General features: G+C 42.7%; 1 protein-coding gene across 2 annotated transcripts in view; it reads right to left on the bottom strand.

Annotated features, from left to right (window-relative positions):
- THRAP3 (thyroid hormone receptor associated protein 3) overlaps positions 1–12,032 on the bottom strand; it is a 75,116-nt gene extending 63,084 nt beyond the window's left edge. For both annotated transcript variants that reach the window (XM_042953171.1, XM_042953172.1), the window contains exon 1: positions 11,909–12,032. The gene's annotated coding sequence lies outside the window, so the exon portion shown is untranslated. The remainder of the gene's footprint in view (positions 1–11,908) is intronic.
- Between the last annotated feature and the right edge of the window lie 2,870 nt (positions 12,033–14,902).

Genomic DNA, 14,902 nt, shown 5'->3' with positions numbered 1-14,902 from the left:
CTTGCTCACTCGCTCTCTCAAAAATAAATACACATTTAAAAAAATTTTTTTAATAAAAAATTAAAAAACTGACATGAAACTTAAAACCACGCAAAAAAAAAAATACGGTATTTTGTTTAGGAAACCATGCATGTTTAGTAAAAGTCTAGAAAAACACACAAGTATCATAAACACCAAAATCAGAAGCAAGGTTGAGAGAGAACATTCCTAGAAGATTCAGTTGTGGTAGCAGAGCTTTAGTTCTTAATTAAATTGATCTCTTAAATATACAGGTACTACTTGTATTATTCTTTGTACTCTTTTGGTTACCTTCATATTGCAGGCTTTTTTTTTAAGCATGAAGAAAAGGTTTATACAACACTGAACACTGGTTGTGCTCCTTTTAGATTCACTCCCTTTCCCAGTCTCTAGAGGAAAAAAAGATTCTCTAGGATAGTGACAGAGAAGTACAAGTATTCCCACATATCTCACAAACTTCCTGGCCAAACACAGATTTTTGCAAACACTTCTAAAGCTTGAAATAAGATTCATAAAGCAGTGCTCTTAAGGTCACATCAAAGAAACAACTCCACATAGGGACACCTGGGTGGCTCAGTCAGTTAAGCGCCTGACTTCAGCTCAGGTCATGATCTCACCATTCTTAGGTTCGAGCCCTACGTCAGGCTCTGTACTGACAGCTCAGAGCCTGGAGCCTGCTTCCTATTCTGTGTCTCCCTCTCTCTCTGCCCCTCCCCCACTCACACTCTGTATCTTCTCTGACTCAAAAAATAAACAAAAAAAAATTTTTTAATAAAAAAAAAAAGAAACAACTCCACATCGAAGGACAAGCACATGAAGATATCTGTTGAATACAGGCAGAATGGTAAAGTCATGTTGCAAACACACAACTAACCTGAATTAGCATCCTGACTCCACTTCGTTGCAGGCTTGAGCAAGGTGTATAATCTAAGTTTCCTCAGCTCTAAAAAATAAATACTGTACACTAATCTTACAATCTATCATAAGAATTAAATGAACCGATGAATGTAAACCACATAGCACACTGTATTCTAAAAAGGCAGTTTGAAGAAAACACAAAATTGGAAGGGAGGGGCTTTTTCCCCAGCAACGTGTTTACATAATTGCCAAAAAACAAAACAAATCCTTAAAGGTAATTGTTTTCAGAATCATCTCCAAAAAACTATGCTGATACACAAACAGCTGTACAATGAAAAGCAGAGATCAGGCTAAATCCCTAGGATGTTGCCTAACTCCACATCAGGTCCAATTCAGGCACAGACTGCTGGGTGAGGGGGAAAAAAAAATTACACTAATTGCTATATAACGTGTAACAAGAAATGTAGTCAAGAAAAAGTTTTAAATATTTTCAACAGGAAACTAAGATTGCTCAAGAGTTACTCTAAGAAAATCTTAGTTTTGCAAACATAATGCTTTATGATAAAGAGACAAACATCAAAAAGTGTATCCAGGATTTATATATTTGAACAATGGTTTCTTATTCACTAAAAGGAATAAAGGCAGAATACAAAGCCTGTATATTCCTATAGCTCTGCAGTGATACTTAATACCCAACAAGGAAACCAAAGATCCTCTCCTGAGAAAGTGCCCTCTATTCCTTGTTGGCAACTCTCAGATTAGTTACCAGAATAAGATGAGGTGAGAAGGGTAAAGTCAAAATTCCAGCTGGAATAACATACTGTACGTAAAGCTACAGCTCATGTATACTTTTGACTAGCACATAAAATCCTAATTTCCGAATAACCACAGCAATAATTCAGTTGACTACTTTGAAATTAGCTAACTTATCTTTATTTACATTTATGGTTCACATACTCAAATACCTCATTTATGATGAGTGTGGGTATCAGATTTTATCAGGAAGTTAGCACTTTGAGTTAACCATGTTAAAAAATTCATTAAAAAAATTTCATTAAGGGGCGCCTGGGTGGCTCAGTTGGTTAAGCTTCCAACTTCAGCTCAGGTCATGATCTCACGGTTCGTGGGTTCAGGTCCCACGTCAGGCTCTGTGTGGACTGCTCAGAGCCTGGAGCCTACTTTGGATTCTGTGTCCCCCTCTCTCTCTGCCCCTCCCCCAATCATGCTCTCTCTCTCAAAAATAAACATTAAAAAATTTTTTCATTAGGTTTCCTTCTCTGAAAGAGATGTTCAAAAATTATCAAGAGATGTTCAGGGCATCTGGTTGCCTCAGACGGTGGAGCGTGCAACTCAATCTCTGGGTTGTGAGTTGGAATCCCCACCTTGGGGGTAGAGACTATTTAAAAATAACATAAAACAAAACAAGAAATGATCATAACTGCTATGGCAAAGCATTTGCAACAGTTAAATGACACTCTTATGTATCACTCATCCAATAAATTTCAGATCCACTGCTACTGAGCCAAGAGTCCAACCATTTACTGAGATTATTCACTGAAATGGCTAAACTCAAATTCAAATGGAGTTTCAAACAACTACATATGACGGGTGCCTGGCTGGCTCAGTCAATAGAGCACACAACTCTTGATCTTGAGGTTTTGAGATCGAGCCCCACATTGGATGTAGAGATTACTTAAAATCTTAAAAAAAAAAACTACATGTGAGAATTTCTAGTGTGCCCAACTAACACTGTTTTATTCAACTGTGAAAACAGCACAAGACTAGAGGGCTTTGGTTCCATTTGTGCCTAAACTTGTGTGAGACAGGGTTTTCACTTTTACACATCCAAACTATTTAATAATAAATGACAATATGTGATTATGTTAAGTTTCATAAGATATTAAACTGTACAATTTTTCACATATTCTTTATATTAATGTCAAACATACATACTGTTTAATTCTCTCAAAGAAAGGTATATTTTCATTTTAAAAATGAAAAGATATGGGGCACCTGGGTGGTTCAGTCGGTTAAGTGTCCAACTCTTGATTTTGGCTCAGGTCATGATCTCATGGTTCATGAGACTGAGCCCCACAAAGGGCTCTGCACTGACAGAGGGGAGCCTGCTTGGGATTCTCCCTCCCTCCCTCTCTCTCTGCCCCTCCCCAGCTCGTGCTCTCCCCCCACCCCCAAAATAAACACTTTTTTAAAAGATACAAAAAGCTAAGCAAATATGGTCAATTCTCAAATACATCTTCTGTCATTCTATCTGCAGCAGTGAACCACAAAGTCTGTCAGCTGAATTCAAGCCCGTTATTTCTGAATAAAAGTTAAATATTTTAACTTTAGATCTAATAAACATGACAATAACAAAATGGAGACATTTTATTATCTGAGGACCCTGTCTTAATTTAGTGACCAATCTACTCCCTAGACCACTACTCTGAGCAGTATAGCACAGTGCCTAGGAGGGGAGGGTTAGAGCCACACCTAGATTCAAATCCTCTCTCTTTCCTTGGGCCTCAGCGTCATCTGTAAAACAAAAAGTTCTTTACTAACCTCCTAAAATATAGGTTTAAATGACATAAGGCATGTAAAGTGCTTAAATAAACATTTACTTTTGAAAAAAAACTCAACCTATAAATGTGCTTTAGTATTTAGATTGAGTTTACATCTAAGATTGCTAAAAACATTTTACACCTGTTGTCCCATCATATTAATAGCATTCTCTCTCAATGGTGTCCTGCTTCAAATTGATAAATTATATGGTCACAATACTAATCTGGCAAAAATCCAACTCAAGACAAACATCATCATTAAATCAGAGGAAAAGTGAACTACTCCAGTTAAGAAATGGCACCCAAAACCTCTCCATTCAAGCACTTACAAAGATGGTCATACTTCAGTGTGTATATTTTACCTCCCTTTCCTTCTTTCCCTGCTAAAAGGGAATCCAAAAGCAAATACTGAACTCTAGCTAACAATATGCATGTTGAAGTGTTTAGATGTGAAATGTACTGACATCTGAAACTGACTTCAAAATGCTTCAAAAATGTGGGGCGCCTGGCTGGCTCAGTCAGTGGAGCATGCTACTCCTGATTTCAGAGTTGTGAGGTCAAGCCCCAAGTTGGGCATGAAGCCCACTTAATTAAAAAAAAAAAAAAGGGGGGGGGGAGGCGCCTGGGTGGCTCAGTCCGTTAAGCGTCCAACTTCGGCTCAGGTCATGATCTCACGGTCCGTGAGTTCGAGCCCTGTGTCGGGCTCTGTGCTGACAGCTCAGAGCCTGAAGCCTGTTTCAGATTCTGTGTCTCCCTCTCTCTCTCTCTGACCCTCCCCCGTTCATCCTCTGTCTCTCTGTCTCAAAAGTAAATAAACGTAAAAAAAAAAAAAAAAAATTACCATAAAAAAATGCTTCAAAAATGTTAAGATGAGAAATAGTCAAAAGACTTGAATAAACATTTCTTCTAAGATACACAAATAGCCACAAGCACATGATAGCCAACATAACGGGTTTTAATGCCTACCATTTAAAACAAACAAACAAACAGAAAATAAGTGTTGACAAGGATGTGGAAAAAATGGGAAACTAAGATTTCTATCTCCATTTGAAATTGAACAGATACTCTAAAAAGATAAGCAACTTGCCCCAGAGTCCCAGTTTAAAAAAAAGGTGGGGGGGGGGGGGCACCTGGGTGGCTCAGTCAGTTAAGAGTCCAATTCTTGGTTTGGCTCAGGCCACAACCTCACAGTTCAGTGAGTTTGAGCCCCTGCATCAGGCTCTGCACTGATGGTGTAGAGCCTGCTTGGGATTCATTCTCTCTCTCTCTCTCTCTCTCTCTCAATCTCTCCCATTCTCCTTCTCAAAATAAATAAACTTAAAAAATTTTTAAATAAAAATAAAAAATAAACAAAAAAAGGACTTCCATTTCTCATCCCTTGCATCTAATAACTAAGGCCTCTAGGTACCAAAGATCATGTACCTCTATGAGCGCACTCTACTAACACCACAACAGAAAATGTTTTGCTGAAAATACAAAAAAACAAACAAACAAACAAAAAACAACCTATCAAACTACTTTCATCAAACTACTTTCATGGGGCACTTAGGTGGTTCAGTCGTTTAAACATCTGACTTCAGCTCAGGTCATCATCTTGCTACAGTGAGATTAAGCCCTGTGTCAGCTCCCACTGGGCTGGGCCTGCTTGGGATTCTCTCTCTCTCTCTCTCTCTCTCTCTCTCTCTGCCCCTGGCATGCCCTCTTTCTTTCTCAAGAATAAATAAATAACTATAACTACTTTCATGTTAGATGTATCCTCCAACACTAAGTAGCCTCCAGAGCAAAAAAGGAAGAGAACAAGCCAACAAATGAAAATATTCTCTTCCTCATTCTATAGTCATTCAATATGGCACTACATTCAAGGTCACTTTAATCACCTAATATGGCTGGCTGAATGGTCAAACAACTTGTACTTGCTAATAGTAAAATGTCCAGCAAAAACTTATGTGACAAATAATCCTGAAACAAAGGGAGAGAACAGGCAAGCTAAAATCTATGCTATGAACAAAGGAAAAACATTAACCCAAGAATCAACACTATCACCCAAATTTTCCAAGAAAACAAGAATATCACAAATACACTTTTGCACTTTAAGTCCTTCTAAAACAATGTTTTAAGTATTCAGCTTTCATAATAAACCAAAGAGGTTCATCTCTACTTCCTCCTTGGTTCCTTCCTGTCTACCTTTACTATTCAGAAATACCTTTTAACCGGCATCAAAGGGTGGAAAAAAAAAATCACAAGTACAACAAATGAGAACGGAAATCTCTTCTATATACCCAAACTGCTTACACTGGCCTAAAGAGCTAGCATTATACACAAGAAACTTATTTTTCTATATTACAAATTTCTGCAATGTTATTTTTTTCAATAATCACCTATCTATAAGCAGAGGAAATAAAACTGAAGACAACTACCTGCCCCCACCAAGGGTTTTACAGGTTGTGCCTTGCTTAACTAAACCATAGGGCAGGGGGAGGAGTTAGGGAATCAATGTTGTTTTGATTTTTAAAAATGAAATGTTGGGGAGCCTGGCTGGCTCAGTCAGAAGAGCATGCGACTCTTAATCTCAGGGTCATGAGTTCGAGCCCGACATTGGATATGGACTTAAAATAATAAATTTAAAGAAAAAATGTTTAAATAGATAAAAATGTAATGTTAAGCAGAACCCCAGAGTAAAAAATTAACAATGCAGAAATGCTTTTTCCTGAGGCACCCTCCTTACTCCAAACAGTATTTGAAGTTCAATGCAGAGCTTGAACTCACAACCCTGAGATTAAGACCTGAGCTGAGATCAGGAGTCAGATGCTCAACTGACTGAGCCACCCAGGCACCCCTCCAAATGGTACTTTAAAATCTCCCGTCCAATCTATACTTGACTAAACTTACAAAAATTCAAGAAAAGCCATCATTATCACAACTTATACAGTTAACTCAGTTTTACAGAATAGACTTTACAGAATGGCTTTCGAAAACAAATTTTTTTTTTTAATGTTTATTCATTTTTTGAGAAAGACAGTGCAAGCAGGGAAGGGTCAGAAAGAGAGGGAGACACAGAACCCAAAGGCTCCAGGTTCTGAGCTGTCAGCACAGAGCCCAATGCGGTGCTCGAACCCACAGGCTGCAAGATTGTGACCTGAGCCAAAGTTGGATGCTCAACCGATTGAGCCACCCAGGCACCCCATATCTTGCCCTATTAAAATAGAAAAGAAAAACTGAGTTATTACCCCCCCCCAAAAAAACCTACACACAGAAATTGATAGCAAAGGACTTCACACAGGCATATTAAAAACACATACAACTTTGGTTCTTATCCCTGAGGATAAGAGTCTAAAGTCTTCTAATTAGACATTCAGCAACTTCTCTTTGCTTGGTCTTCTTCTGTGTTCTGAAACAGGCCCAGCTATGCAGTTACAACATTCCAGATGCTAAAAACCAAATCAGGCAGAACAAAAATGAGGACCCTGGGGGCACCTGGGTGGCTCAGTTGGTTGAACATCTGACTTCAGCTCAGGTCATGATCTTGTGGTTCGTGGTTGTTCAAGCCCCACATCAGGCTCTGTGCTAACAGCTCAGAGCCTGGAGCCTGCTTCAGACTGTGTGTGTGTATGCACGTCTCTCTCTCTCTCTCTGGCCCTCCCCTGTTCCCACTGTCTCTAAATAAATATATAAATAATAATAGTAATAACAGTAATAATAAATGGGCAGGGGTCAGATCAATGCCTTTATGCTTTCTAAAAGCCCTTGGGTTTCTGAGTTTGGAAACAAAATAATACAATGTTCTGAATTTTATCTCCCTCACTGTCCAAAAAAAAAAAAGGCACCAATACGGAAAACAATTCTTTCATTTTTTTTAATGGTTATTTATTTTTGAGAGACAGAGCACGAGCAGGGGAGGGGCAGAGAGACAGAGAGAAACACAGAATCCACAGCAGGCTCCAGGCTGAGTTGTCAGCACAGAGCCCAATTCGGGGCTTGAACCCACAAACCGCAAGATCATGACCTGAGGTGAAGTCAGATGCTCAACCAACTGACCCACCCAGTCGCCCCCAGAAAACAATTTTTAATGGTGATACAATGTTAAGACAGCAAAAGGACTTCCAGTGCAGGCAGTAGAGACCTATATCATATATCCAGAACAAATTAAAATGCCTACAAACAAACAAGTAATATAAAGGTGTAAAATAATACCAAGTGACACTCTGCTCCGTGTCAGGGATACATGTCAGGCTGTGGAGAGGGCTACGACAAACTGGAGAGGACATGCCCAACCAGAGAAGATGGCTGCTGCAAAGCAGAAACACACTGCCAGAAGAGATTTTTCAAAAGCACACTGAATCCAAATTTTTACATAAAATCTCCTTGGTTTTTTAATGTTGACAACAAATTCAAATTTACAATACTGTGTGAGCCAATCAAAACACATCTGGAGATTGGATTTAGTCCATAAGCTTTCAGTTTTCAACCTCTGCCATATAAAGAAAAACACATGCTTCTCTCAGTGGTAGAGCTCTAACTCTGGGGTAGAAAATACACCCTATGCTTCCAATAACATGCTGGCATGTCAAAACACACTACAAAAAAATATGAATATACGTCTAAAGCCCCTAATTGCTGAAGGAAAGCAAGAAGAAAATCTTACTCTGCATTTCTACCACTAAAATAAGAACTATTTCTTCCAGTGGAAGGAAAATTAGGAAATGGGTTTTCATGAAACCGAGCTCACTAATGTTCAGCTTCCTCAGTATGTGCATCAGCCGGTACCTTGCGAACAAAAAGAAACTAAAAGATGACTCCTATGGCACATTTAACTTTGATTTAAGAAAAAAGTTCCTGGGGTACCTGAATGGTTCAGTCCAGTTCTTGATCTTGGCTAAGGTCATGATCTCACAGTTCTGAGTTCGAGCCCCGTGTTCACTGGGCTCTGCACTGACAGAGCGGAACCTGTTTGGGATGCTCTCCCGCCCTCCCTCTCTCTGCCTCTCCCCTGTTTGAGCTCTCTCTCTTTCCCTCCCTAAATGAATAAACATTAAAAAAAAAAAAAAAAAAAAAAGTTCCCATAAAAGACTAAAAAATGGGGCACCTGGCTGGCTCAGTTCTCGGGGCGACTCTTGATCTCAGCATTTTCAGTTTGAGCCTGACGTGGCGTACAGAGATTACTTTAAAAAAAAAATTAAAAAATTCTTGAAGAAAATCAATCTTTTAGAAAAGGGTACCCGTGACTCTAAACTCTCTTGGTAACCCATGGGCAATTACTTTTTTATGGGTTATAAACCAGCATAACAGACTCTAGAACAGTGGTTCTTAAACACTGAAACTAATGAATAAGATGGAACATATTGAACTTTGAGGAAATACACTCCCCCACAAAAATTTTACGGAGTTCAGGGGCCCCCTACAGTACATGGACCACGGATTAAGAATGGCCTGTTCTGGGGCGCCTGGGCGGCTCAGTCAGTTAAGCATCTGACACTTGGTTCCAGCTCAGGTCATGATCTCATGGTTCGTGGGTTCAAGCCCCACATCAGTCTCTGTGCTGATGGTGCGGAGCTGGCTTGGGATTCCCTCTCTCTGCTCCTCCCCAGCACTGCTCTCTCTCTCTCAAAATAAATAAACTTAAAAAAAAAAAAAAATAGAAAAGAATGGCCTGGGGGCGCCTGGGTGGCGCAGTCGGTTAAGCGTCCGACTTCAGCCAGGTCACGATCTCGCGGTCTGTGAGTTCGAGCCCCGCGTCAGGCTCTGGGCTGATGGCTCGGAGCCTGGAGCCTGTTTCCGATTCTGTGTCTCCCTCTCTCTCTGCCCCTCCCCCGTTCATGCTCTGTCTCTCTCTGTCCCAAAAATAAATAAAAAACGTTGAAAAAAAAAATTTAAAAAAAAAAAAAAAAGAAAAGAATGGCCTGTTTTAAACATTAAACCTACACCGTCTCCAAACTCTCCCTTCTTCCCACCAATACATCTCTATTCTATCCCTCTACTTAAGCAACTGCCATGTCCAGCCTGGACCAATACAACAGCCTCTTAAATGTTATCCCCCATAATCCATCTTCCACACCTCTACAAAAGTGATTTTAAAATATAAATCAGAAAGCTTTGATGGCTTCCACAAACAACCTTACTGTCCATCTGTTCAGTAACTACTCTGTGTCAACTACTTTCAGCCTCTTTTCAGTTCTGAAAGCACACTAAATTTTCACCTTCAAGTTTCAGCACTTGCTGTTACGTCCACCTAGAAATGCTCTCTCCTACAAAACTGGCTCCTCACTCTCACCCAAAAGAACTTCTCTGACCACCCTTAGGTCTCCCTTGTTAGCAAAGAGTCCCCTGCTAGGGATCTCCACATTACTTTTCTCAATTTGTCATTTATTTGCTTACCTGCTATATCTTTCCCCCACTATACTGGCAGTTCTCCAAAAGCAAAACCCCTTTGTCTCACATGTCCCTGTACTCCCAGAGCCTAGCACAGGAGCCAGTAGATGGTACGTCCTCAGGCACTATTTACTGAATCAATCTTAGATGTTTACAGAATGACCATGTGAAGCAATCCATCAAAATCTAATATCTGAGAGACGAGCATTAACCACACTTCCTTCAACTCAGGATGTCAACGTGCCCAAGAGAAACAGCCTAGCATCTTAAGATTCTCAGTGGTTGAGACTATCCAAAGAAATAAATAAAATTAATCATCTGCCTCCGCTCCCTCTCAGGCAGCCTCATCTTCTTCCATCTCAGCACTAATCTGTGCTAATCTCAGAAATATTCCAAGCTTCCTCCCTGCAATCTCTCAGTACAGGACACTCACTCTTTTTATAATCCATGATTTCAATGGCTGAATCAAATTCAAAAAGTATCTGTATGTGGTGGCAATGCTAATGAAATATGCTAAAGAACTATTTTTGCTGTAGTTCTTCTACACCACCACTAAAACTGGACTGTACTTCATCTGCAGACTAAAAACATCAGTCCTCAAAACCGGAGACCTTTCACTGCTACCAAAAGGTTTAAAGAACAAAAAAATAAGCCTATATTGGACATAACGATTATTAAACAGTGTTTTATGAAAACCTGAATTCACCTATTACAAGATGCAATCAAGCCTGACTGGCTACAGAATAAACTTGGTTTCGGTATTGCTAAAGTCTGTGCACTAGGAGTTCACAAAGCAGAATTCCCAAGAAAGAGCAAACTAAGCCCCATTTGCTCCAGAAGTTTTTCATGGCAGGAACCACTTCTGACTTCAACAGGCTACTGTTGGACACCTCAAGCTGTCCAGATAACCTAACGGACAATAGTTGCATAAACAAAAAAGGGGAGGGCCATCTGAAAGGAAAGGAAAATGATAGTGTGACACATGCCTTTCCACTCTGGGCCCAGACTGGAAATCCTGTAAGCGATGAGGATAATAATAATGGCGTTTAATACATGCCAGGTAATGAGCTAAGCGGTTTTCAATTTAATCTCATTTAATCTTCACAAGAACTCTATAAAATAACCCCGTTACTTACCGCTATTTTGCAGATAAGGAAACTGAGGCACCTGGAAGGGAAGCCCCTTGACCTAAAATAAAAAGCTAACAGAACCAAAATTTGAACCCACGAAAGCTGGCTCCAGAGTCCATCTGTTATGCTGCCACCAGAAGCTTCGTTGGCTCTCGCCCGCCAGGCTCTACCATACTGAGGCTTCTCCTTCAATCCAATTAACAATCCCTCCGTAAACACCCTACTACCATTGATGGCTTCGAACTTCTGGGCACCAGCGCTACTCGCCAGCTTCTGCCAAGCTCCACCCCTAAGATTTAGAAAAGCAATGAGAATAGCTGATAAAAGTTGCTGAAGTGCTAAGGGAGGCAAAGAAAATTGCCTTCTACAAGCAGAACACACGCCAATTACCACTGGAATGCATATCGGCTTCACCTCCACCCCAAGAGACTGAAATAAAAGTGGGCGCACAAATGTTCCCGCAGCAGATAAATTTGGACTATGCCTCCTCTGGCCGCAAGGCAAAAAAGAAGGACTAACATTTACTGAGGGCCAGCCACATGCGCCCTAGGAGAAGGCAGAACCAGGCCAATGGAGACCGAGGGGAGGGGGAGGGGGGCTGGGTTGCACTCAAAGAGTTCGGGGAAAAGAAAAAATCCAAATAATGGGGTTCCTACGGCCAAAGGGAGAGACGAAGGATGTGGAAGCCTCTCCCTCACAGCTTACGAGGAGGAAAAAAAAGAAGTACGAGCTGCTCTCGAGAAAAGGAGGACTAAAGCGTCGGGAGCTAGGCCGAAGCGAGGGGAAGCCCTGAAGGGCGGGGAGGGGGAGGAGCCGAGAGAGTGGGGCCCGCTCAGAGGCCTGGGGGTAGGCGCGGGGAAGCGGCTCCGCGCCGGGCCTGCCGGGGACCCTGACCCAGCCGCCGCGGAGAAAAGACAAAAACCAAAAAGACTGGAGCTGGCGGAGCTGCCCTAATCACCATCAGAGGCCCTCACTCACCTGGGCCACCGCAGCGATCGCAGCTGCAACCTCGCAACGGCACAACCGGCCCGAACCTCGCCCCCGCCCGACAGCGCGCCCCGCGTCCCCGCTCTCCGACGGCGGTAGCTGCGGCGTCGTCCCGCTGCCTCCTGGGAAATGTAGTGCTAGGCTGGCCCCTCCTCGCCAACTTGCCGGCCGGCTTAACTACGTTTCCCACCAGGCAAGGCGAGCGTTGGGCCCGCCGCTTTGCGTCACGCGCCAGGTTGTCGGCAGTCACGTGGGTTGCTCCGTTCCATCCCCTCCCCCCGCCTGGGTGGCCTGGGGAAGAAGGAGGGAGGTGGACGGAAGGGGCGGGGGCGTTGCTGACGCCACTACCCCCACCATTTTGGAACCAGCCTGAAGGGAGGGCCTGAGCCCCACCCACTCGCGGCCTGCCTTCGTTGTGGTGGAGACTCTGAGCTGGGAATTTGGTCGCCAGGCTTTCCGTCTCTTCCCTGCTACCTCTCGTTTTGTGACCTTGAGCACATCGCCTCCCCTCAGTGAGCCTTGGTTTCCTCCCTTATGATACGAGACGGGTAATTTCTATCCCGCAGAGTTGCTGCGAGAGTCCGACAAGTAAAGCACATGAAAGCGGCTTGTACCCTGAAAGCAGCGTGACTCAAAATGGAGCTGTTTTTATTGTGATAGCGTGACCTCTATGGGAACCCCAGGAGCCCGATGGGTCAAGCTCCGTCCGGCCTCATCTCCCGCATCCCCTACCCCCACTCCCCCACCCCGGCCTATGACTGTGGGAGCACAGAAAGAGATTTTCTAGAAGAGTAGTCCCGTGAAGCTTGTTAAAATGGATGCCACTCACCTATTAAAACAGAAGTTTCCCAGGAATTATATAGGCTTGGAATCTGTGTTATAAGCAACTCTCCAGTGATTCTTATGCACCTACAAGCTTGAGAGCCACTGCATTTATCAGGGTTTCGCACATGCTTGTTTCCTCCAGAATTACTGCACTAGTGAACTCCAACCTTAAAGACTGGCTCAAATGTCAACTCTTCTACGAAGCCTTCCAAGTGTACAAGCTCCTCACTATATGTGCTCCCACCTTATTCTATAATTATCAAGGCCTGTGTTTGTCTCCCCCACCAAACTGTGAGCTCTTTGAGAACAGAGATCGGTTTTGGTGGATTTCTGCAACCCCAGGGCAAATAAACATGACTAAATATTGAAGAAATCTACTGTTCTTTCTGCAACGAAAGTTCACCAGCCTCAACTCAACTCTCAGACCGTGCCACATCAGCCCTCACCCTTACTGACCTCAGCAGCAGTATTTCCAGGCTGCTTACTCTTTCTTCCTTCTTTGAGCACTTCCCTGCATGTTGTGTAATGTTTCTTGAAAGGTTCTGATTCAACTTAATTTTCAATTCACAGATTTTCTGAGTGTCTGTTACATGCCATACCCAGTGCAAAATACTAGGAACACAATGGTAAATTAGAGGGATACAAAAATGCATAGTCGTTCCCCTTGGTTTCTGAAATACTCTGTTGGATCTCTTCTTACCTCTCTCCCACCTCTATCCGTTCCCTGGCCCCAAACTTACCCCACGGTTCCAGCCTTCTCCCTTTTCATTCAGCCTCTCCTCGCTCCTTGAGTGATCTGGCATACTCGGGTGGTTTTCTATCTCTCCTGTGCGTTTTACTCCCTTAGCATGTTAGCATCAACTCAGTCTGTTTCAGATGGGTAGGAGTCCCCATACCTTGGTATCTCAAACTAATCCTGCTGAAGACTGAACTCTTTTTCCCTCCAATACATTACCTAATTGTGTAGTTAATTGTTTATGTGTCTGTATTCTCCACTAAGCTTTGAGCTCCTCTCATGAAAGAACATTTTAGGGGCACCTGGGTGAGTCAGTCAGGTAAGCATCCAACTTCTGCTCAGGTCATGATCTCATTGTTCATGAGTTCAAGCCCTGAGTCAGGCTGTCTGCTGTCCAGCACAGAGCCCGATTTGGATCCTCTGGTCTACCCCCCCCATCTCTCTCTGCCACTCCCCTGCTCACTTTCTCTCTCTCAAAAATAAACACTAAAAAAAAAAAAAAAAAATTTAAAGAACATCTTTTCACTGCATTCATTTGAGTCAGGCCTTGTACTAGAAGCTCAGGAGGAAAATGATAAGCAAAACAAATGTGGTCCATGCCTTCACAGAGCTTACTTCTAACTGGAAAGACAACATTAAGAAATCTATTGTTGGGGGTCCCTGGCTAGCTCAGTTGGTAGAGCGTGTGACTCTTGATCTCAAGGTTCAAGCCCCATGTTGAGCTTAGAGATTACTTAATTTTAAAAAAATTATTTGGGGGGAGGGGGCGGCTCCTGGATGGCACCGTCAGTTAAGCATCTGACTTCAGCTCTGTCATGATTTCATGAATCGTGATATCAAGAGCCGATCTCATGAATCGTGATTTCAAGAGCCGTATCAGGCTCTGCGCTGACAGCGCGGAGCCTGCTTCGAATTTTCTGCACCCCCCCCCCCGCCCCTCCCTAGTTTGTGCTCTCTCTCTCTCAAAAATAAATAAGGATTTGGGGACACCTGGGTGGCTCAGCCCATTAAGCTACCGACTTTGGCTCAGGGCATGGTTTCACAGCTCGTGAGTTGAAGCTTGTGAGTTTGAGCCTCACATTTGACTCTATGCTGACAGCTCAGAGCCTGGAGCCTGCTTCCAATTCTGTGTCTCCCTCTCTCTCTGCCCCTCCCCTACTTGTGCTCTGTCTCTCTGTCTCAAAAATAAATAAACATTTTAAAAAGGTTTTTTTTAATTAAAAAAATAAACATTTGGGGCACCTGGGTGGCTCAGTCAGTTAAGCATCCAACTTCGGCTCAGGTCATGATCTCATGGGTCTGCAAGCTCAAGCCCCACATCAGGCTCTATGCTGATAGCTCAGAACCTGGAGCCTGCTTCAGATTCCCTCTCTCTCTGCCCTTCCCCTGCTCATGCTCTGTCTCTCCCTCAAAAATAAACGAAC

This window comes from Panthera leo, chromosome C1 (genome assembly GCF_018350215.1).
Source record: "Panthera leo isolate Ple1 chromosome C1, P.leo_Ple1_pat1.1, whole genome shotgun sequence".
Classification (NCBI taxonomy): Eukaryota; Metazoa; Chordata; class Mammalia; order Carnivora; family Felidae; genus Panthera; species Panthera leo.
The sequence above is the reverse complement of the archived record's forward strand: the minus strand, read 5'-3'. Positions and strand labels throughout refer to the sequence as shown.